This window comes from Podarcis tiliguerta (genome assembly GCF_965153285.1).
Source record: "Podarcis tiliguerta genome assembly, chromosome: 8".
Lineage (NCBI taxonomy): Eukaryota > Metazoa > Chordata > Lepidosauria > Squamata > Lacertidae > Podarcis > Podarcis tiliguerta.
Genome location: NC_139541.1, coordinates 67,963,057 through 67,985,257, shown reverse-complemented (window position 1 = coordinate 67,985,257; position 22,201 = coordinate 67,963,057). Strand labels below are relative to the sequence as shown.

The 22,201-nt window shown below is 46.3% G+C and overlaps 1 protein-coding gene across 2 annotated transcripts in view; it reads right to left on the bottom strand.

Moving 5' to 3' along the window:
- Positions 1-22,201, bottom strand: part of LUZP1 (leucine zipper protein 1) — a 68,777-nt gene that overhangs the window by 19,390 nt on the left and 27,186 nt on the right. The gene's annotated exons all lie outside the window — the stretch shown is intronic.

Below are 22,201 nucleotides of genomic sequence, written 5' to 3'. Positions count from 1 at the left end.
GGGGAAGGAGGAAAACAACAGAGAAAGCCCCCACAAAAGTGACAAAGGGGGAGGGAAGAGAAGGGAATGCCCAATTTTATGATGACACAACATATACGAGCAAGCCAAAAATATACTACTGTATCCTCCTCTTATTTGGCAGCAACCTTCCTTTCCAACGGTATCCTGATGCCATCTGTTTTCAAGGGCAGAAGTCTCTGTCCCAATTCCCACGTCAGGTGTGAGTCACAAAGTTATAATGCAGTTCTACAGTTTTGCAATGGGGAGCCGCTGCTCTTCTCCCCAAAGGGTCGGGAATTTCCTCTTCCCTGCCCATCACTCAGTACCTGGGGGCTGAGGAAGGTGCAAAAAGGGGGCCTGGAGGAAATGAGAAAGGGGTTGGAGCAATTTGCCTACTGGGAAAGGTTGCTTTTTAGTTTTAGGAACATGGGAAATGTGCTAGAGGTACATATTGTTTTACATGGCAAGGAGAAAATGGGACACAGGCCTCTCACGTAATCTTAGATCCCAGGAAAGCCCAAGTTGCATTTTGGGTGGGTATCACACAGCTCATAGCTAAACAATGGGATTCGGTGCGGCAAGGTGCGATGGTCCACCAGCACAGATGGCTTTAAAAGGGGAAACAGACAAATTCATGGAGCATAAGTCTACCAATGGCTACCATTCATGACGGCTGTGTACTACCACCTCATGTCTGATCTGAACCCATGGAGAACCACAGCCGGTCATTATAGAAATAATAGTGGTCTTTAATTAGTGGTCTTCTGTCAACTTGGCAGAAGACAACTCCCTGTGTCCGTATGTCAGATGGTGTTCTGTGACAGCTGAAGCTTCCAAGTCATCTTGGATTGTAGTAGCTCCATGTGAAACCAACTGCAGTAATCAAGGCTCCAAGTTTCAGAAGCATGGATTGGCATGTAGCAAGGTCTCGCCTCGCCATAAAATGGCCTCCTAATCAGCCCAAGATGGGGGGTGGGGGAGACACCTCCTGGCAACAGCACTAGGATCCAGTATTACTGGATCCAGTATTACTGGATCCTAGGCTCTTAACGTGAAAACCGAGGATCACAAAAACCCTATTGGTCACCGGTAGGCTGATCTCCTCCAGACTAAGGCTATTTCTCAACCATGCCCACCTCCAGCTTGTCTAGGTTCAATTTTAACTTATTCAACCTCAGCCATTTGAACATGACATTCAGACCCTGTTTTAGGACAAAGATAAAGCTTGTTCACACATTACACTGAACCCAGGTACAAGCTGTCCCTGTACATGTTCAAGTTGTTGTGTGAAAGAGTGCAGCTTGTTCATTTGTGCATTTCAACTATTTGTGTACAGTGGTACATCGTGTTATGTACCATACTCTTTACGAATGCTTTGGGTTACGCCCTCCACTAACCCGAAAGTAGATGTCCCTTGTTGCGAACTTTGCCCCAGGATGTGAGCGGAAGTCGCGCTCGGGCAGTGCGGCAGGCATTATTAGTGAAAGCACACCTCATGTTGCGAGCGTTCTCTGGTTATGAATGGACCTCTGGAACTAATTAAGTTCATAACCAGAGGTACCAATGTGCACAGATTGTGCATTCACTATCAGCTTTAAACAACCCTGTAACTTGATCCTGAACTTTCTGTTATTTTTTAATTATTTCATTTATGGGTTACTTTACACATGAACAGTCCCAAAGCAACTCAAAATACATTTAGAGTGAAGAAGAAGAAGAAGAAGAAGAAGAAGAGTTTGGTTTTGATATCCCGCCTTTCACTCCCTTTAAGGAGTCTCAAAGCGGCTAACATTCTCCTTTCCCTTCCTTAGAGTGAGGTCTCATCAGTGTAGCAATATATATTGATCACCCTCCTATCAATTCCTATCAATTTACATTGACAGATGAAATCAATTGGATCGTTCGGTTGAACTGCGGAAGCAAATCATTTGGAAGGCACTCCCCTAAACCCTTGTCAAATGTAGCAGGCAACGCAACAGAAGATCACGGTCTACGGTACCAAAAGCTACAGGCAGATCCGGCAAGACCAGAAAGGAGGAATTTCCCTTAACAAATTCATAGAATCATGAAACTGTAGAGTTGGAAGGGACCCCGAGGATCATCTAGTCCAACCCCCTGCAATGCAGGAAACTCAACTAAAGCATCTATGACAGATGGGCCATCCAACCTCTATTTAAAAACCTCCAAGGAAGGAGAGTCCACTGCCGAACAGCTCTTACTGTCAGAAAGTTTTTTCTGAATCTCCTTTCTTGGAACTTGAAGCCATTGGTTTAATGTGAAGCTCAATACAAAGATCACACACCGGGTCAACTAACTCCATCTCGCAGACGGTGCAAAAACCAGACGGGAAAGGATGACTTTCCAAATTTGACCTAGAAGGACCCAGCACTTAACAGACACCATGGGAAATGTAACTGCAAGGACCTTTACTCCTAATGTGCTTCTTGACTGAAGGCTCCTTCGCACAGCTATCCCAGAGGGATCTACCAGGACTAGTCCTATGCAGCAAATCCCCATTCATTCCTACATAATAAAAGGGGCCACGGCTAGCCTTGTGGTCTGATTAGCCCTGCTGCGATAGCCTTGCGACATTTTGCCTTCAGTTGCCAAAGAACCAAGTGATGCTATCCCAATGAGCAATCTTGTGGTGCAAATGGCTATTTGATGTTATTCACAGGGTTCATTGTCTGCAAGCCTTATGACTACTGAAAGTCACCGAGAGCAATTATGGTGTTTATCTTAAGAAACATGGATAATGATGGCTGGCACCTGTGATTTTAGTAGGAGCCTGTCACAAGTCCATTGCTGTCTGGGCTGTTGTTTCCTTAGGACCTTTGATCTCTTCAAGTGCTAGACAGGGAAAATTCACAGACAATGAAGGGAAGAAGAACAGAGGGAGAGGGGGCAGGTGATGGACTTGTGACATGCCCCCACAGACATCACCGCCTCCTGGCTGCCAGTTCTTTTACAGGAGGAATTCAAGTGCACGCTGGTACTTTAGGTTTATGCATTTAAAGTGGATTGAAGCATGGCAAACCCACTTTTTAAAAATAAAAATAAAAAGTGTGGTTTGGAAAGTGACAGGGAAATGCATTGAACTAATGATTAACAGGATGGTGTATAAACACCCCACAAGCAAATCAGGATGAATGAAAGATTGTAGAGTTGGAATAGAGACCCCAAGGGTCATCTAGTCCAACCCGCCTGCAAAGCAGGAATCTCAGCATGAGGTCCGGCATCCAATTTGAAACCATATCGGACCCTGCTTAAATTTGCAAATGCGCTAGCAGTTTTTGAATGCTTATTGTTATGTAAGTGCCCTGTAAACAAATCAGAACAAATGCTCAATAAAGACCAGACATAATCTAACCACCATGTAAGCCTTGGGCAAGCAAATTAGGATGAATACTAAATAAACAGGTCATCTTGAGAAGCCCTCTAAAAATAACCACCATCTGCACACCAACTCCACATTAGTTGAAGGAAGCAAGACTGATGTTTACACTCTATGAAGCATGAATGCTATTTAACGGTAAGAATTATTTCCAACTAAGTTTTACTCAAAGTAGTTCCACTGAAATTAATATGCCTAACTTGGACGTTGTTCATTAATTTCAGTAGGTCTATGCAGACAAGGACTACCATTAAATACAGCCGGTCCAGTATATCTGAAGGAGCGTCTCCACCCCCATCGTTCTACCTGGACACTGAGGTCCAGCACCGAGGGCCTTCTGGCGGTTCCCTCACTGTGAGAAGCCAAGTTACAGGGAACCAGGCAGAGGGCCTTCTCGGTAGTGGCACCTGCCTTATGGAACGCCCTCCCATTAGATGTCAAAGAGAACAACAACTACCAGACTTTTAGAAGACATCTGAAGGCAGCCCTGTTTAGGGAAGCTTTTAATGTTTGATGTATTACGGTATTTTGATATTTTGTTGGAAGCCGCCCAGGGTGGCTGGGGAAGCCCAGCCAGATGGGCGGGGTATGTATGTATGTATGTATGTATGTATAAATAAATAAATAAATAAATAAATTATTATTATTATTATTATTATTATTATTATTATTATTATTATCCCTCTCAATAGGAGGAGCATTCCCAGGATCATCAACACTATTATTATTATTATTATTATTATTATTATTATTATTATTATCCCTCTCAATAGGAGGAGCATTCCCAGGATCATCAACACTATTATTATTATTATTATTATTATTATTATTATTATCTCTCTCAATAGGAGGAGCATTCCCAGGATCATCAACACTGGGCTGCTCCACTCACTATAAGTCACTGTTCTCTGGCGGGAAAGGACAGAGTCTGGAAAGGCCCCCTGCACTAGGAAATCAGTGGTGGCGAAAGAACCATCTTCCATTAGCCACACACCCAATTTCACTTGGAATATCCAGGGAATAAGCATGTACAGTGGTACCTCGGGTTACATATGCTTCAGGTTACAGTCTCCGCTAACCCAGAAATAGTACCTCGGGTTAAGAACTTTGCTTCAGGATGAGAAAAGAAATCGAGCAGCGGTGGCGTGGCGGCAGCAGGAGGCCCCATTAGCTAAAGTGGTGCTTCAGGTTAAGAACAGTTTCAGGTTAAGAACGGAACTCCGGAACGAATTAAGTTCTTAACCCGAGGTATCACTGAATATAGGCTTTGCAGCCACCTTTCTTGTTTGTAATTCCTTTCACCCAAACAGCATTCTACCAATACTGATTTGCACATTCTGTACGATTGTGCAATGTGCATCCCTGCAAATTTCGGTTTAATTACTCTTCTGGCTCCTTTTGATTTGATCAGGCACACTTTTCAAAGTTACCTATTCACCCTTAAAGGACAGAAAATAGACAATAATGCTGAATTCTTGCTGAATTCATGGTGTGGTCCCAGAACTGTGGAATACACCCAGAGCCCCAATTCTATAGAAAATTGTAGTGTTAAAGACGGTAGAACAGAGGGAGGGAAATGGGTCTGGGCTGCTCCCCTGTCAATCACCTGGCAACATAATCATGCCAGGTGAGTGTGGAGCTTGAAATCAAACCGTGTTGGCAGAACAGTGGGCAAAACACCAACCATCAACTAGCTGCCAGTGTGTGCAAAGCAGGTCTTCTCAAATGTCGAAGATCAGCTCATTGTCAGTGCGTGAGAAGCCTTACATTGCTTCCCAGGTTCTGACTGTCAGCTTGTGCCTAAGGCAGTGTTGGCCAAACTTGGCCCTCCAGCTGTTTTTGGACTACAACTCCCATCATCCCTAGCTAACAGGACCAGTGGTCAGGCATGATGGGAATTGTAGTCCCAAAACACTGGAGGGCCACGTTTGGCCAACACTGGCCTAAGGAGTCTTGCATGCACCGCCAATCAAGGGACACGGGTGGCGCTGCGGGTTAAACCACAGAGCCTAGGGCTTGCCAATCAGAAGGTCAGCGGTTCAAATCCCCGCGACAGGTTGAGCTCCCGTTGCTTGGTCCCAGCTCCTGCCAACCTAGCAGTTCAAAAGCACAGTCAAAGTGCAAGTAGATAAATAGGTACTGCTCCAGCGGGAAGGTAAACGGCGTTTCCACGCAATGCTCTGGTTCGCCAGAAGCGGCTTAGTCATGCTGGCCACATGACCCGGAAGCTGCACGCTGGCTCCCTCGGCCAATAAAGCGAGATGAGCACCGCAACCCCAGAGTCGGTCACGACTGGACCTAATGGTCAGGGGTCCCTTTACCTTTCTCTCTTATCCTGATAACACCAGGAAAATTTAGCCACTTAGGTGCAGGTCCTGAAAACATAGGCTTAATTGCAGCCGTTTACAGATGTTCCACGAAATGCTAAGTTTTTCTGCTGATCTGATGCCCTTCTAAGGGGTGAGGGGGGAATAATCACACACACAAGTTTTTTTCAGCTATATGCACATAGCTGCAGCCAACATGACTTGCTGCAGGAAGAATTTTGGTTAGGCATGTCAAGGTAAGCCGGACGTTTAAAAAGAGAAGGTACTTTCCCGTCAATGGAAATAGCCAAGAGATATGCATCCAATCAAACGAAATTGACTGGGATGTTTCACAATGTCATCTCCTCTTAGCACATTCCTCCCATTGCTAAATATATTTCTTGTAAACACACACACACACACACACATACATGAGGACTAGGAACTTGTTTACAAAACCAGCTTCCCTGCGATAACCTCTTCAATCTTCATTAGAAGGCAAAAGAGTTCAAAGGACTTTAAGGGCTATTTAGTCCAACCTGTGTCGCAAGCATAGCTATTGTCTTGTCTCACGCCCTATAAAATCATCCATGCAGTGCAGGCTAGAGTTACCTCGGGTTACATACACTTCAGGTTACATACGCTTCAGGTTACAGACTCTGCTAACCTAGAAATAGTGGTTCAGGTTAAGAACTTTGCTTCAGGATGAGAACAGAAATCGTGCTCTGGCAGTGCGGCAGCAGCAGGAGGCCCCATTAGCTAAAGTGGTGCTTCAGGTTAAGAACAGTTTCAGGTTAAGAACGGACCTCCGGAACGAATTAAGTACTTAACCCGAGGTACCACTGTATCTAACACGAGCAAAGAGCAAGCACACCAGCAAAGAGAGGTTAATGGCTCCGCACACATTAAAACCAAGTGAGCCAAACCAGTTTCCAAAGCAGTGAACTGCCTTGTGCTGACTCATTGGTCCATCTAGCTCAGTACTGTCTACACTAACTGGCAGCAACTCTGCCCAGTTTGAGGCAGCAGCTTTTCCCCTGCTCTCCCTGGGCTTGAACCGGGGACCTTCTAATGCAAGGCAGACTCTCTACCACTGAACTACAATATAACCAAGGAGAAGGGGGTTTACCAAGACCAAAACAATCTGAGCGGCCAAAAACTGTGAGTGTGCACAGTGCTCGGAATGGCTGGCAATGGTTGAAGAGCAGTGAGGGAGATAACCCAAGATGACCTCTAAATACAGAGCCAGCTCCTCTTTGTGTGCCAAGTGCAAGCTTTGTGAGCTCGTAGCAGCAGAAGCGACAGAGGAGGTTGCCAATGACTTAAAAAGATGAGCCCAAGCAGCTTTAGAAAGGTGCCAGGGCAAAAAGAGCACCTGCTGGGTCAGATTCAGGGCTCATCTAGCCGAGCCATGCATTTCCAACATGGCAAACCACAAACAGGGCACAGAGACAAAACATTTATGTTTGCTTTAGAGTGGCGCTGTGGGTTAAACCACAGAGCCTAGGACTTGCCGATCAGAAGGACGGCGGTTCGAATCCCCGCGACGGAGTGAGCTCCTGTTGCTTGGTCCCTGCTCCTGCCAACCTAGCAGTTCAAAAGCTCGTCGAAGTGCAAGTAGATAAATAGGTACCACTCCGGTGGGAAGGTAAATGGTGTTTCCATGCGCTGCTTTGGTTCTCCAGAAGCAGCTTAGTCATGCTGGCCACATGACCCGGAAGCTGTACGCCGGCTCCCTCGGCCAATAAAGCGAGATGAGCGCCGCAACCCCAGAGTCGGCCACGACTGGACCTAATGGTCAGGGGTCCCTCTACCTTTAATCTTTTTCAAAAACTCTCCCACGCTGTCCTCCCTGCCCCCTAGTATTCAGATGTTGACAGCAATTCAACATGGAAGTTCCATTAAGCGATCTAACAGCTGTTGACAGACCAATTCTACTCCACGAATTGGACTAATCCATGGGTAGGTAAACTAGGGCCCGGGGGCCGGATCCAGCCCAATCACCTTCTAAATCCGGCCCGCAGACAGTCCAGGAATCAGCGTGTTTTTACATGAGTAGAATGTGTCCTTTTATTTAAAATGCATCTCTGGGTTATTTGTGGGGCATAGGAATTCGTTCACTTTCCCCCCAAAAAATATAGTCCGGCCCCCCACAAGGTCTGAGGGACAGTGGACCGGCCCCCTGCTGAAAAAGTTTGCTGACCCCTGGTCACTAATCCCTTAGTAAAGCCATCAAATGAATCAGGGTCCATCTTCACATCTCGGGGCACTTCAGCAAGCAATAAATTATTCCGTCACCGGTCCAGCCTGGAACCTGAGACAGCAGTGGCGTAGCGTGGAGGGTGCAGGGGGGGCCGGCAGCACCGGGCGCAACATCTGGAGGTTAGGGGGCGCAAATCCACGGGTTAGGGGGCGCAAATTACTTGCCTTGCCCCGGGTGCTGACAACCCACGCTACGCCACTGTGAGACAGCCCTGACTTAGCCTAGAAGCCAAGTCAGGCGCAGGCCGGTGTACTATGGTCTGGCCTTGAAGGATGTTGTTCTGTACTTTTTGTGTTTGCACAGTGACTAGGTTGAAGCAGCGTTCCGCCTTCATGGCAGAGTGTGCTTTATGGCAGAGCTGGGATTTGAGGTGAGGTCTCCCCACTAGTAGTCCACCCCTGAAACAGGTGGTGGTGAGGAACCTGCCTCAGCTCAAGGGCCACATTTCCTTCTGGGAAACTTTCCGGGGGGCCACATGCCAATGCTTAAAGTTGAACACAGCAGCAAATGTGCATTTTACTCTTGCATTGTAGGCCTGTTTCTACACACATTCCTGCATCCCTCTCTATCCACCATTAAGGCAAGCAAGAGGTACGATCAGAGTTCAAGGACATATTCCAGCCAGGCAAAAACACTCAAGGAGGGTGTGAAGCAGGGCTTGTGAGGAAGCTGGCCTGAGGAGAAGGGGTGTGGCCTGAGGAAGGTCCTGGGGGCCAGATAGAGAAGCTTGGGGGGCACATTTGGCCCCTAGGCCTGAGGTTCCCTACTTCTGGTCTAATTCAACTTCAGTTTTTGCTGTGTGTGATCCCAGCTGCACAGAAGAAACACTTACAGCAGGATCCTAGGCTTGCTGACTGAAAAGGAGGTTATACTGCATCTGTTGCGGCTCATTCCCAAATAAGCATGCATAGGATTGCAGCCTTTCGACAGAAACATGGGCTGTTAGCAAGAAGCTGTTTCAGGGTTTTTTGTCTTCAGAGAAAGCAGGACATTCGACAAATAGATCCTAAGTAGTTAATGCACCAGCTTTGAAAGACGAGGAAGGAAGACGCTGGCCATTTGAGGTTTCTCAAACCTGAACTTTGATTTGTTCACATATTATCATCACTTTGGACTGAGCTCCATTGGCAACCTTCGTTCATTGGCTGCAGCCTAAAGGCCTATTGTCACCTTACATTTCCCCTAAACCCAAAATATACTTTCAGAAAAGGGAAATGCCCCGGTTTGTAACTGTAGTGATCTCACAACATTAAGCATGAGTCTTTCCTGTCCTCCAGGCCCAATTTGCATGCTCAGCCCCTCTGCAGGCTGTTGGAGAGGGCCCTTTGGCCCCTTATCTTTCTCCCCTCTAAAGTTTGTTGTGCTTCCGCAAAGCTTGGAGTTCCCCCCACAGCATGCTAATGCCTACTTTATTCTGTAAGATAGTGCTGTTTTGGCTACATAAGGATCCAGACTTGGCGGGAAAAGTCACTATTAACACATTGCTGGGATGGGGAAGCTGTGGCCTTCCCATCAGCCCTAACCGGAGTGACCAATGGCAAGAAATGATGGGAGTTGTAATACAACAACACCAGGATTGCAGGAGACTCAGGTTTTCTGCCCCTGGTATATGGGGGGACCACTAGAATTTCTCAGATACTACTGCTTACAGTGCCTATTCTTATTATTTATTGCAAGAATGTCTAATCCACCTTTCTGCAATGAAATGCATCCAACGCGGTTCACAACAACCACCACTAAGTCAATTCAAAGATTTTAAAAGCCAGCACATGCATTTTACTAATTTGGCCTCTTTTATGTCTACTTCAATTGCTGCTATTTATATGTGACTGCTTGCATTTTTTTGTTCTTTTAATATCTGCACCAGCTGCTTCAATTGTGTTTTGCTGCAGAAAGAGTGGGTAGAAATCCTGGCCCCAGGTGAACTTCTCAAAACAAGCCGATCCAAGGTCTGAGTGCCGTAACTGCAAAGGCCAGCTCACTTGTTTGCTGTACTGCAAAAGCAACTCTTTGGGTGTACATTGAATCAAGGCCACAGCTCCCATCCCCTGCATCAAAGCACCCTATATATTCATCATCAATATATATCCTACCCTTCCTCCCGAATGAGCCAAGGGAGGCAAACAGATCCACAATTTTTTGGGGGTGGGGGGGATACACATTCTAAAGCAGTTATAATATCGAAATGCAGTTTATGTGTTTGACGTTGATCAAGAGCCTGCTGCAAGTCTTGAAATTCTTTTAGGACAGGGATGGGGAACCTGTGGTCCTCAGGACATGGTTGGACTATAACTCCCATCACTCTGTGATCATTGGCTGGGGCTGACGAGAGCTGAAATCTAGCAACATCTGGAGAGCCACTGGTTCCCCATTCCTGTCTTAGGGGCTTCTCACATGCAGCTGTTGACGAGCAACAAGATTGCAGGCCTCTCTCTTCTCTTCTTAGCCCAACTTGAACCCTTCTCCTTGTTCCATTCAGCAACCGGTTGCCTCTGGGAGTGAAGGACAGGCCAAGGGGACAGGCAAGTGAAGTTATGATTTGCACGTCAGGAAGCCCTGTCGTCGAGTTAATCAGAAATGACAGATACCCCACCCATTTCAGCCAGAAACTGAGTCACAGCCAGGCACCTCGCTAGCTAAATGCCCTCGCGCGATTTCACTGGGACTGCATTTTCATTAGGCGGAGGACCTAAAATTATGTGCTATGGCAGGGTGAGTAAACTGCTGGATCCTTGACACTTTACTGCTACGCTCCGGAACTTGGTCGCTTGGCTCCCAGCCTCACACACTCTGCTTATTGTTCTTGTACTTCCTTGTGGCATTCGAATTCCTACTGCGAAAACAATGCCAGGCCCTTGCGACGCAGCTTTAGAAGAGGCAGAATTCCTGTCTACATGTTGCTCAGGGCTAGATGGCTGCAGGGGACACAGACCCACAAGGTTCCACACGGGCAGAAATGCAAATCACGTGTGAAAGCGTTGCCAGTGGAACAACAGGGTCTTCCGTTCGCTTCTGCCTACTTTTGGGTTGCCTGTGTGAACTAACCCAACAGATACATGGAATTTAGTATCTGGAGCAAATGTCAACAACCTCGAAACACACAGCTCTTAGGTATTGCTTCTTTAAGACCTGCTGGGATTCAGAACATTCAAAGTGCTCACAACTCAAGACCCCAGCCAGGAACCTGTTATACAAAACAGAAGAGACAAACCTAAGGTATCACAGCTCCATTTTTAGCCTTCCTTGCAGGCAGCAGGCAGTGGCTGAATGTGCTTTATTCACAGGACACATCAGAAGTTTGTAATGGCGCCCTCACTAAGTACCCAATATGTAGTTTTTTTATCTACCATACTGAAAACACATTTAATTATCCCAGTGGAAAGGAAACATTACATAATTGAATGTTATGTGTTAAAATTATTTTTTAACTGGTAAATGTCCTTAGCACATCAGAGTTTTATCAATAGCTATAATTAATTGCAAATATTATAAGCCATACTACGAAATACAAAGGGAAAGTGTTGCCCTAGTGAAGACATGTTAACTGCCAATTCATAACAAAGCTATGGATTTCAGTTCTTAATGTATTATAAACTGATACTTTACATTTGTCCACATCCTATATATTTTTTGCTGTACAGTGGTACCTCCGGTTAAGAACTTAATTCGTTCTGGAGGTCCGTTCTTAACCTGAAATTGTTCTTAACCCGAGGTACCACTTTAGCTAATGGGGCTTCCCACTGCCACGATGCGATTTCTGTTCTCATCCTGAAGCAAAGTTCTTAACCTGAGGGACTATCTCTGGGTTAGCGGAGTCTGTAACCTGAAGCGTCTGTAACCTGAAGCATCTGTAACCCACTTCACTTTTTAAAATCCATCTTGCCACAAAGCTTTTGTACCTTTGTTTTGTCCTCTATATCTAAGATAATGAGCCGATTTAGCCAACGCAACGAACGCCCAAAGTTTCTCCATTCATTATTTTGATAGATGCATGCGTTGCATGCTGCTTTTATTTGAATCGGCACCAAGCAGAGCAGTGAACAGTGGTGGGCCAGGGCATCTCATATTCCACCTTGTGGAATGCCAAAATCCCATCCGCGCCCCGCCTTCCATTGGATGCCGTAGCTGTGCTTCCTGCTGTGGCACCCCAGAAGCTCTGCGTCTAGGGCCTAGATCTGCATTTTTGGTGAAAAAGCAGTGACAAGGTCTTGGGAGAACAGAACTCTGTGTGTCCTATGGCCTGCCCTGAGCTTGTGATAGTCTACTGCCCTTATATGTGGGTGGCTGGTGCTGCAGTACACCAGTGTTGAATTAAGATTCAATGGCCAGGCCAGTCGATTTCTGGGAGAGGGAGGAGCACCATCTTGTCCTCCCCAGGCAACAAAATGACTTGGGCCAGCCCTGCAAATCTTCACATGAAGCTCACTGCATGGCCCTTGACCACCTAATCATCTCTCAGTCCAGAGGGCTGCTGTGAGAGGGAAAAACAGAATGAGATCACCCACGTCCTCTGCCTTCAGTTTGTGGGAGGAAGGGCAGGGTAAGAACATAACTCCCAAAATCAGGTGGAGAGTGAGAGATGGGAATGGCTCTAATAACCCCGTGACACCTACTAGTTTAGAAATCCACGGCCTACTTTATCTAGGTTTATAAAACTCTGACTAATTGGAATGGAAGGCAGTTGTTGAGAGCGGGAGCGTGGGCCTGGCCTGTTGTTCCTGTCTTACCATTCACTCTGTCTAACATGACATTGTTGTTGACGTTGCTACTGCCCTAGGCCAGAAATGATGAGTCTGTAACCTTCTAGATTGTTGTTGGACTCCAACTTCTCTCAGCCCAGCTACCGGCATGGCCAACAGTAAGGGTTGAAGGCTGCTGCAGAAACCATCTGGAGAGTGACAGATTTCCATAGCTTGGTGTAGCTCTGTACCCGGTAACCATCACTGAAATATCCAGGACTGGCAGAACATCATTCAGTGCATTCTTGTCTCCCTCTCTGTGGCCCTTCTCAGCACAAACTGTAGGGCAGGGGTATCCAACCTTTTTCAAAGAGGGCCAGATTTGATGAAGTGAACATGCGTGAGGGCCGACCGAAGTTTGGGGATGAGCTTTTTTTAGGATTTAACCCCGAAGTTGTTGACCTTCTTTTAGGATTTTACCCCAAGAAATAAACTGCCACAGGGGCCAGAATAAACCAACAGGTGGGCTGGATTAGGCCCCCAAAACGGACTATGGACATGCCTGCTGTAGGGACAGAAATCAAGGTAAGAGAAGCAAGCACTTGCATCCTCAACTTGGCACTGAGGGCAGAGCAGGGACAGGGAAACAACGGCCTTCCAAAAGATAAATAAAAAAATTGTCCCGTAGCACCTTAGAGACCAACTAAGTTTGTTCTGGGTATAACCTTTTGTGTGCGTGCACACTTCTTCGGATACATGCACACAAAAGCTTATACCCAGAATGAACTTAGTTGGTCTCTAAGGTGCTACTGGACATTTTTTTTTTAATGTATTTCGACTGCATCAGACCAACACGGCTACCTACCTGAACCTCCAAATGATGTTTAACTACAACATCCATCATCCCTGACCACTGGGTATGCTAGCTGGGGCTGATGGGAACTGGAGTCCAGTAACACCTGGAGAGCCACAAATTCTCCATTCCTGGGTTAGCATGTTGGAGTAGCCCAAATACAAATCTCCTCGCAGCCGCAAAACTCACAAATATACTTGGGAAAGTCACCCATCTGTCAGCCTCATCTGCTTCACAGGTTGTTGCAAGGATAAACTAAGGAAGAACAATGTCTACAGCCCTGAGCATCTGGGATGACTATAAATATAATAAATAACTACAAGTGAGTTGGAAGCCTATCATCACCCATCATCCAGCAGAACCAGTGAAACTGCCTGCAGAGACAGATATTCAGAAGTTTTCTGATGATTTCCAAAGTCATCATGTCTTTGCTAATGGAAGCTGAAAATCACGGAGAATGCAATATTTGCAATCCATAGAAACAGAGGTTAGTCCAGGGATGTGTTTTGTTTTGGGAAGTGGGGTTCTCCTGAAAAGCAATCTCATATTAATTTACATTATTGATGCAAACGAGAAATATACTTGCCACCAAAGCCAGCTAAAAATGCAATTTAGATTTTGTTTCTATGTTTTTGCAATCATGCACCTTGTTTTGATTTTATATATATATAAAAAAAATACCAACATTTTTTTCTAAGTAGAAAAACTGCTTGTGGAGGGGTTGGATGTGATGATCCCAGCTGCTCAGAGCCAACTTCTTTCTGCAAACTGATGCAACTACGGTGGTACCTCGGGTTACAGACGCTTCAGGTTACAGACTCTGCTAACCCAGAAATAGTACCTCAGGTTAAGAACTCTGCTTCAGGATGAGAACAGAAACTGCGTGGCGGCGGTGTGGCAGCAACGGGAGGCCCCATTAGCTAAAGTGGTACCTCAAGTTAAGAACAGTTTCAGGTTAAGAACGGACCTCCAGAACTAGTTAACTTAACCAGAGATACCAATGTAGTTTGTTTCTCTTGAGCTCAGTCCTTGAGATAAGCGAATCACAGCATTGCAGTAAGACTCATGGGCCATCTGATCCAAACTCTCCCAACCCTCTAAATGCAGAAAACCTAGTGCTCAAGCATCCCCAAGAGTTGGTTCCCATGAGGAAAAGCCCACAAGGAGTTTTGTCCCTCCACAGAAGTTCTATTAGGGCTCAAGTTATCTAAGTACACATCCCAAAATTTATTTACACCAATTATGCAGCTTACATTGCTCTGGGCCGAATCAAAGAAGGGGACCTATTTGGCTAAAAATAATATTTGATCAAAGCCCTTTAGCTTTGTCCTTGGAGCCTACCACCAGCAAAAATCTAATTACATCCATCCTGTTACATTAGTCTTGACCTTTGAAAGCTTGGGGGGAAAATGAAAGCTGTTAAAAATACAAGGGCAACAACAGCAAAAAGGCTTATACCTACCAGTCATCAAAATCAGAATTAATTCTGCTCTGTGTTTCCATCTTCAGATCACCCTAGAGCAGGAGTGGGGAAACTTTTCCAGCCCTCATTCCCTCCTGGGCAAACTTCCGTGGGCCACATGCCAGTGCTGGGTGGGGCCAGAGGCAGAATTGGGAAGGGCAATGCATGCAAATTTTACCTTTCTACAGGAAACCAGTTTCTACACACACTCTCTGGCCTCCATCCAGACAAGCCTGAAGCATTAAAAGAGGCTTTCTGACCAGGCATAAACAACTGGGGTGTGACGCAGGGCCAGAGAGTGGCACGGCCTGTGAAGGGTTCAGAGGGCCAGGTAATGAAGCCCAGAGGGCCACTTTTGCACTCCAGGGTCTGAGATGCCCCAACCCTGCACCACAGCTTGTGCTGCATTGTCAAAGATACTTGTGACCAAGCTAAACACCTGCCATTTCACATCTTGGCCATGAACAATCTCCAGGTAGGCAAGACCGTGATTTGTTTTAAAGGGGCAAGAGGGAGAGAAAATGAATTATTATTGCCCCTGTTGTACGATAAGCGACAAAAGCAGTCTTTCCCCCAACAAGCATCACATATAGCCTTCAGACAACTCGCCAAGGGTCCAGAAAACAAAATCCCCCCCGCCCCTAGTAGCAGAAGGCAAGTTCAAGCAAGCTATCTGCAACCAGATAATGCCCCCTGCTGACTCATCAGAAAAGAAGTCCTCTTGTTTTCTGCAGGGACACGCAGTCTATGGTTTCTGGCTGGAGGCAAAATACGTCTACAAAGCAAATTGCTCTTCCTGAAATGAGGAACGTTCGGGTCTTCAGTGGCTTCAGCTTTATTTCATATCTGTCAGAAGCCTGCTATTCTCCTCCAGATGAAATGATTAATCTCTGGTTTCCTTCTCAGGCCTGATGGCATCAGGGGTTCCCAAAAACAATCAGAGGGACAGGCGAGACAGTACAGCCCCTTCCCTCAAGCCTGGAGAAGACCAATTGCCAGGTAGCTCCTCCCCTCCCAGAACTTGCCTTCATCTTCGACCATGTGAGATACTGGGGCCCTCTGCACAAGCCTTCCTGGGTCCACGTGATATTTGCCTCCTTCCCTCCCATAACTGTCTTCATCAGCAGCCATTCCACAGGTCGTCATGTCACTTCATTATATAGCAGGATGAATGTTTTGGGAACCTACATTTGTTTATTTTGCCTCTTCCCTTCCAAGTCCTTTCCCCTTTCATGTCATGTCCCTTGTATTGTAAAGAGATCATTTTATATTGTACAATGCCTTGATTTTTGTGGCAGAAAGACATTAGTTATTCATTCATTCATTCATCTAGCCATCCAATTTGCAGACTGTATAATATTTTTCAAAGTCTCTGAGTGGCTCACAAAATAACAAAAATGGAAAATCAAGACTAGAATACAAATAAAATGAAAATGCATGATGTCAATAAAAACCCAGAATCAAAATATTGAAACAAAATACAGAGCAAGCTAAGAATTAAGTCAGAACATCAGTCTAGAAAGTAAATAAACACTATATGGCAGTCACACATATTCCAATCAGTAAAGCCTTACTACATAAATTTTAAGCAAGTCTACTAGCATGATTCGATTTATTTATACACACGACTTAATCCTAACCAGTCACATCCAGTATGTAGATGATGGTCTTGTAAGATAAAGCTGAAGCCTTTTTCTCAAATCCACCAATTTTCTAACAAAATTCGGCAATTTATTGGGGGGGGGGAGGGGCAATTCACTTGTGCGCAAGGTCAAGGGATGATGTATATGTGCGCAATAGCCATTCTAGATTAAGCACAACTTCACTTCGAGCACAATGCTTTTCAACGGGGGCGGTTCACATCCGTGGCTGCGAGTCATCAAGTGGATGAGCCATTAACTGATGTACACTTATGTATGAATCACTCCTTAATTACCAACAACTCAAGCTGTGGTTATTACGCCAATATACGGGTGGGCGGAAGCCACTCTACTGTTCCTGGTTGAATGCGCAAGTGATGCCACCCAAAAGTCAGGTCTGGATGAACAAGACAGGAAAGCCAGGCAACCAATAGATCAGGGCACTGCCTGTAATCCTAAATGGTGGGTTGCCATTTGTATGGGCTATTTGCGAATTTCAAGAAAACTTACTTTGGCCAGAATTTGCCCAAAATTTAAGCTTTGCTTTGTTCAAAAGATGTTAAGGACACCTCCAACCAGAAACGTCAGGGCAGTCTACAATAGTTAGTGCCAAATACAAAACAGAATAGAAACTAAAATTCAGCAAAGCAGATTAGACTACCAGCCAGCAGCTCACACTAGGTGCTGCAATGCCTGGGGAAATAAAATGTGTCTTTGCGTGGTGCTAGAAAGGCATCATGATTGGAACCAAGTAAGGCAAACCTCATGACAGAAGGCATTACATAAAATGAGTGCCATGTCACAGAAGGCCATCTCTGGCCGCAACTCATCTAACTTTAAACCACACAGCCTAGGACTTGCTGTTCAGAATGTCGGCGGTTCAAATGCCCGCGACGGGATGAGCTCCCGTAGCTCGGTCCCTGCTCCTGCCAACCTAGCAGTTCAAAAGCACGCCAGTGCAAGTAGATAAATAGGTACCGCTCTGGTGGGAAGGTAAATGGCATTTCTGTGCGCTGCTCTGGTTCACCAGAAGCGGCTTAGTCATGATGGCCACATGACCTGGAAGCTGTACACCGGCTCCCTCGGCCAATAAAGCGAGATGAGCGCCGCAATCCCAGAGTCGGTCATGACTGGACCTAATGGTCAGGGGTGCCTTTACCTTCTGGGAAGTCATCAAAGGTGGCCAGCCCCATGCACAACACAATGCAGTAGCCTAGCCTTGAGGTTACCAGAGCATGAAAAAGAGCAGCCAGGATCTCTTTGTGCTGTCATTCCATGAGCTGCCAGAGTTGGCTAAAAGTTAAGACAAAATGCTTGCATGTTCAATGGATTCTGCGGTTGAGAAGTGTGTGCACCGGGGTGGGAATTATTTGGCCCATACCAAGGAATACCTTGAAAGTGAATGAACAGAATACTTTCACAAACCAAAGCAGAATGATTTTTTTCCCCCTGCCAGGAGGCGGGGGAAAGGCAACAATGAAATATCACTGACTTTCCAGCTCTCCTTTCTCCTCTGGTATGTTTTGCTAAGGATTACCACATGTAACAACAAGTTCACAAAGAAAATTCATCAGCTATGCGCGTGCACAAACACACACCACACACACACACCTTCCAGGTTGCTTTGCACACTTCCATGAGAAAGGGGATGGGCTGGCAAGACATCAGCGAGCAGCTGAAAAGTACTGCAATGGAATCAGGTGACTTGCTTGCATTCCCAGTGTCTGCAATCACCTCTGCTGAGAAAGTCTTTCTCCCTCCCTCCCTCTCTCCCCGTCCCCCCAACCCCAGCAAATCACATATACGCAGGCATGCCTTGGCTTTTGGAAGACGGAGTGAATTAAAAGCTTTTAATACTACTGATGACTAAAAGGGAAATAAACAACAACAAAACAACAAGGGCAGACCCTGGTGTAGGACACAACAAACTCGCGGCACTGCAGCAAAACCAGCTACCCAGAATGCTAAACTGTGTTGCTGAATGCAGTACAGCTACAGCCTGCTAGGAGACAGCTGTACTTGCACAGCCAGCTTGGGAGGAACTCTGCCTTTATATCTGCTGACATTTACAGTGGTACCTTGGGTTAAGTACTTACCGTATTTTTCGCCCTATAGGACGCACCTAGATTTTGGGAGGGGAAATAAAGGGGGAAAAAAATTTTCCCCCCCAGGCGCGGGGCTGGGGCGGGGGAAGCCCGAGCTTCCCCCTCTCCCAGCCCCCAGAACGGGACCCAGAGCGATGCCGAAGCTGCGTGCAGCTTTGGCCTCGCTCTGGGAGCTTGTGGGGCTGGAGGAGGGGGAAGCCCTCCGCCAGCCTTCTAACCAATTCGGAGGACAGCGGGAAAGGCGCGCTGCATCTCTCCCGCTGTCCCCCGAGTTTGCGGGCCTGGCGACGGGGAGGAGCAGGCTTCTCCCCCCGCCAGCCTTCTAACCAAGTCGGAGGACAGCGGGAAAGGCGCGCTGCATCTCTCCCGCTGTCCCCTGAGTTTGTGGGGCTGGCGACGGGGAGGAGCAGGCTTCTCCCCCCGCCAGCCTTCTAACCAAGTCGGGGGACAGCGGGAGAGGCGCGCTGCGTCTCTCCCGCTGTCCCCCGAGTTTGTGGGGCTGGCGATGGGGAGGAGCAGGCTTCTCCCCCCTGCCAGCCTTCTAACCAAGTCAGGCTTCTCCCCCCCCAGTTTGTGGGGCTGGTGGTGGGGCTCTCCTGAAGCCTGGAGAGCGAGAGGGGTCGGTGCGCACTGACTCCTCTCGCTCTCCAGGCTTCAGCGAAAGCCTGCATTCGCCCCATAGGAGGCACACACATTTCCCCTTCATTTTTGGAGGGGAAAAAGTGCGTCCTATAGGGCGAAAAATACGGTAGTTCGTTCCGGAGGTCCGTTCTTAACCTGAAACTGTTCTTAACCTGAAGCACCACTTCAGCTAATGGGGCCTCCTGCTGCCACCGCACAATTTCTGTTCTCATCCTGAAGCAAAGTTGTTAACCCGAGGTACTATTTCTGGGTTAGTGGAGTCTGTAACCTGAAGCATCTGTAACCTGCAGCGTCTGTAACCCGAGGTACCACTGCATAGGAAAGTTTGCCTTCTACAGTGAGGTGTAGTGGCCGCGTCTGTGTCAGATGAGGGAGTCTTGGGTTCAAATTCCAACTCAGCTGTGAAGGTCGATGGGGTGACCGTGGATCAGTCCCACCCTCTTAGCCTAACTGACTGAAGGATAAAAACATTGTGATAACGTGTTTTTAAAGCTATCCGTGCACAAATAACTGAAATAAAAAATAGTTCCCACTTTTAATTTAAGGTGAAAGAATTGCCACTGGTGAACTGTGCTGCCATCTTGCTGGACTCCAACTCCCATCATCCCTGATCATTGGCCACGCCAGCTGGGGCTGATGGGAACCGAAGTCCAACAAGATCTGGAGGGTCACATATCCCGCCCCCCCCTTCCCGGTCGGCCTGGCTAGAGTGTTGGTCTATGACCAAGGAGTTCTGGGTTGAATTCCTATAAAGATCTCTATGGGTGACCTTAGTTGAGTTTCTTTTAGCAGCCTAATCGACCTCAAAGGGTTGTTGTGAGAAAAAAAGTGGTTTTAAGTTCATGGTAGGTAGGTTGGGAGAAAAAAAATGTCATTTATAAAGGTGGAACAATAAAATAAGCATAAAACTCTGGATGCAAAGGACTGGTTTAGAGACTACCTAGAAACGTTAATTCAGTATTGAATTGGTTTAACTATGGCCCTATTTGCTCCTAACCGTTAAAGCAGTAGGTATAACATCACTTTAACAGTCACGGCACCCCAAAAAATCCTGGGAACTGTTTGTTAAGGTGCTGAGAGTTGTCAGGAATTCCCCTATTCCCATCATTGAACTATAATTCTCAGAGTCATTTAACAACCAATTCCTCTTCTCAAGGAACTCTGGGAATTATAGTGCTTTGTGGTGGGAATAGGGCTCTCCTAACATGTCTCAAAAGCCTTTACAAACCAGAGTTCCTGTGATATTTGGGGGGAAGCCATGACTGTTAAAAGTGGTGAAACACTACTTTAAATGTAAGGTGCAGACGCAGAGTGTTTCAGATTCTCAACCCTGGAACCCTGGGAATGTCAAGTTCTGTGAAGTCTTTTAAATAAATCTTAGCACCTATTCAAGGCTATAATTACTAGGGTCAAAGAAACCACAGGTAGCGAGATGGGTTTCAAAGCAGTTTAAGATTGTAGGCTATAGACACATCCTCAAGATAAAACACATCAGCCCCAAAATAACAATTTTCTCCTGGTGCTTCCTGGAATGATGTGAATAAACCTTGCACCAGAATGGATTTCTTTCCCCCTGCATTTTCCATTCTGGTGGTATGTTTATCCATATCATAGCAAAAAGCATCCCCATGGAGAGATTTTTAAAAAATAAATCCTGTCTCCCAAACACACACACAACCTCCCCAAGCAAAGGCACTGACAGCCTCACCCCTCCTTCCCATTTGCCTTGGCTTGCTGCTTCCCAAATTAGACCAGTTCAAGGGATGCAGTTCATTGGCTTTCCATGCAGAAGGGTGCAAGCTTCAACCCCAGGTATCCCCAGGTAGGACTGTGAATGTCCCCTGCCTGGAACCTTGGACCGCTGCTGCCAGTCAGAGCAGACAATACTGGGGTAGATGGATGATAAGCTTCCTATGTACCTTGTGTTCCTCTGTATCCCCCATCTGCTGAGATCCTGTTTGTTGCAATTTGGACTTCCAATTGGATTTCTCAGGCAAAGGAGCCATCCATGAACCGATCAAATGATGCGACTCACAGCTCAATACACGAAACTCCCCTTTTTTAAACAAAATACTGCATGAGTATGTACGTATGTATGTGGGATGGGGACAGGAAGGCCTCTCTGTCTGCAGCGTCTTATCTGTATCTCACAAATGCAAGTCATCCCACAATGTGACAGTTACTGACCACATTCAGACAAACACATGAGTTTTCTAGCCACAAACACACAAAACCCATCCCACCCTCCCTTTGCATGTGTGTCTTCCATTCACTATAATTTCCCAGCTTATTATTGGAATAAACCAATATACTAAATCAACTTAAAAACCATGGTCTTGATATTCCGGCTTGTTTGGAAGTGGAGTAACCATAGTTTCCCAGGTCATATGAAACAGGAAACCATGGTTAATGGGAGACATCCCTGTTTATTGGCTGGCTTGCGCAAAGGGGCTGTGTGATCAGCAAAAAAAGCTCCCTCTGAACTCTCCCACAGAGTGATGAAGATGTGAATGGCTCAGCTTTCCTAATCTGCAAAAAAAAAAAAAAAAAGAGGGTGGAAAGTGGCCTACCTCACAGGGTTACTCTGAAAGCAAATTGTTATCACTCCATCCCCAAACCTCTGGGATAGGACCATCTGTAGGTCTAAATGAGTCATAACATTCCTGTGTCACTCCCTTGAGACAAACGCAGGGAACATCCTGTTCTCTGCAGAGGTCAAGCAGGCAGAGCTTGATGCTGCTTTAAAAAAAATAACTGCCCCCTTCCCCAATTGAATGGCAAAGGCTGGTGCATTCTCTCCCCCACCCAAAGTCTGTGTGTGCTGAACTTTAAACTTGCTCTGAATAATGCAAAAAAA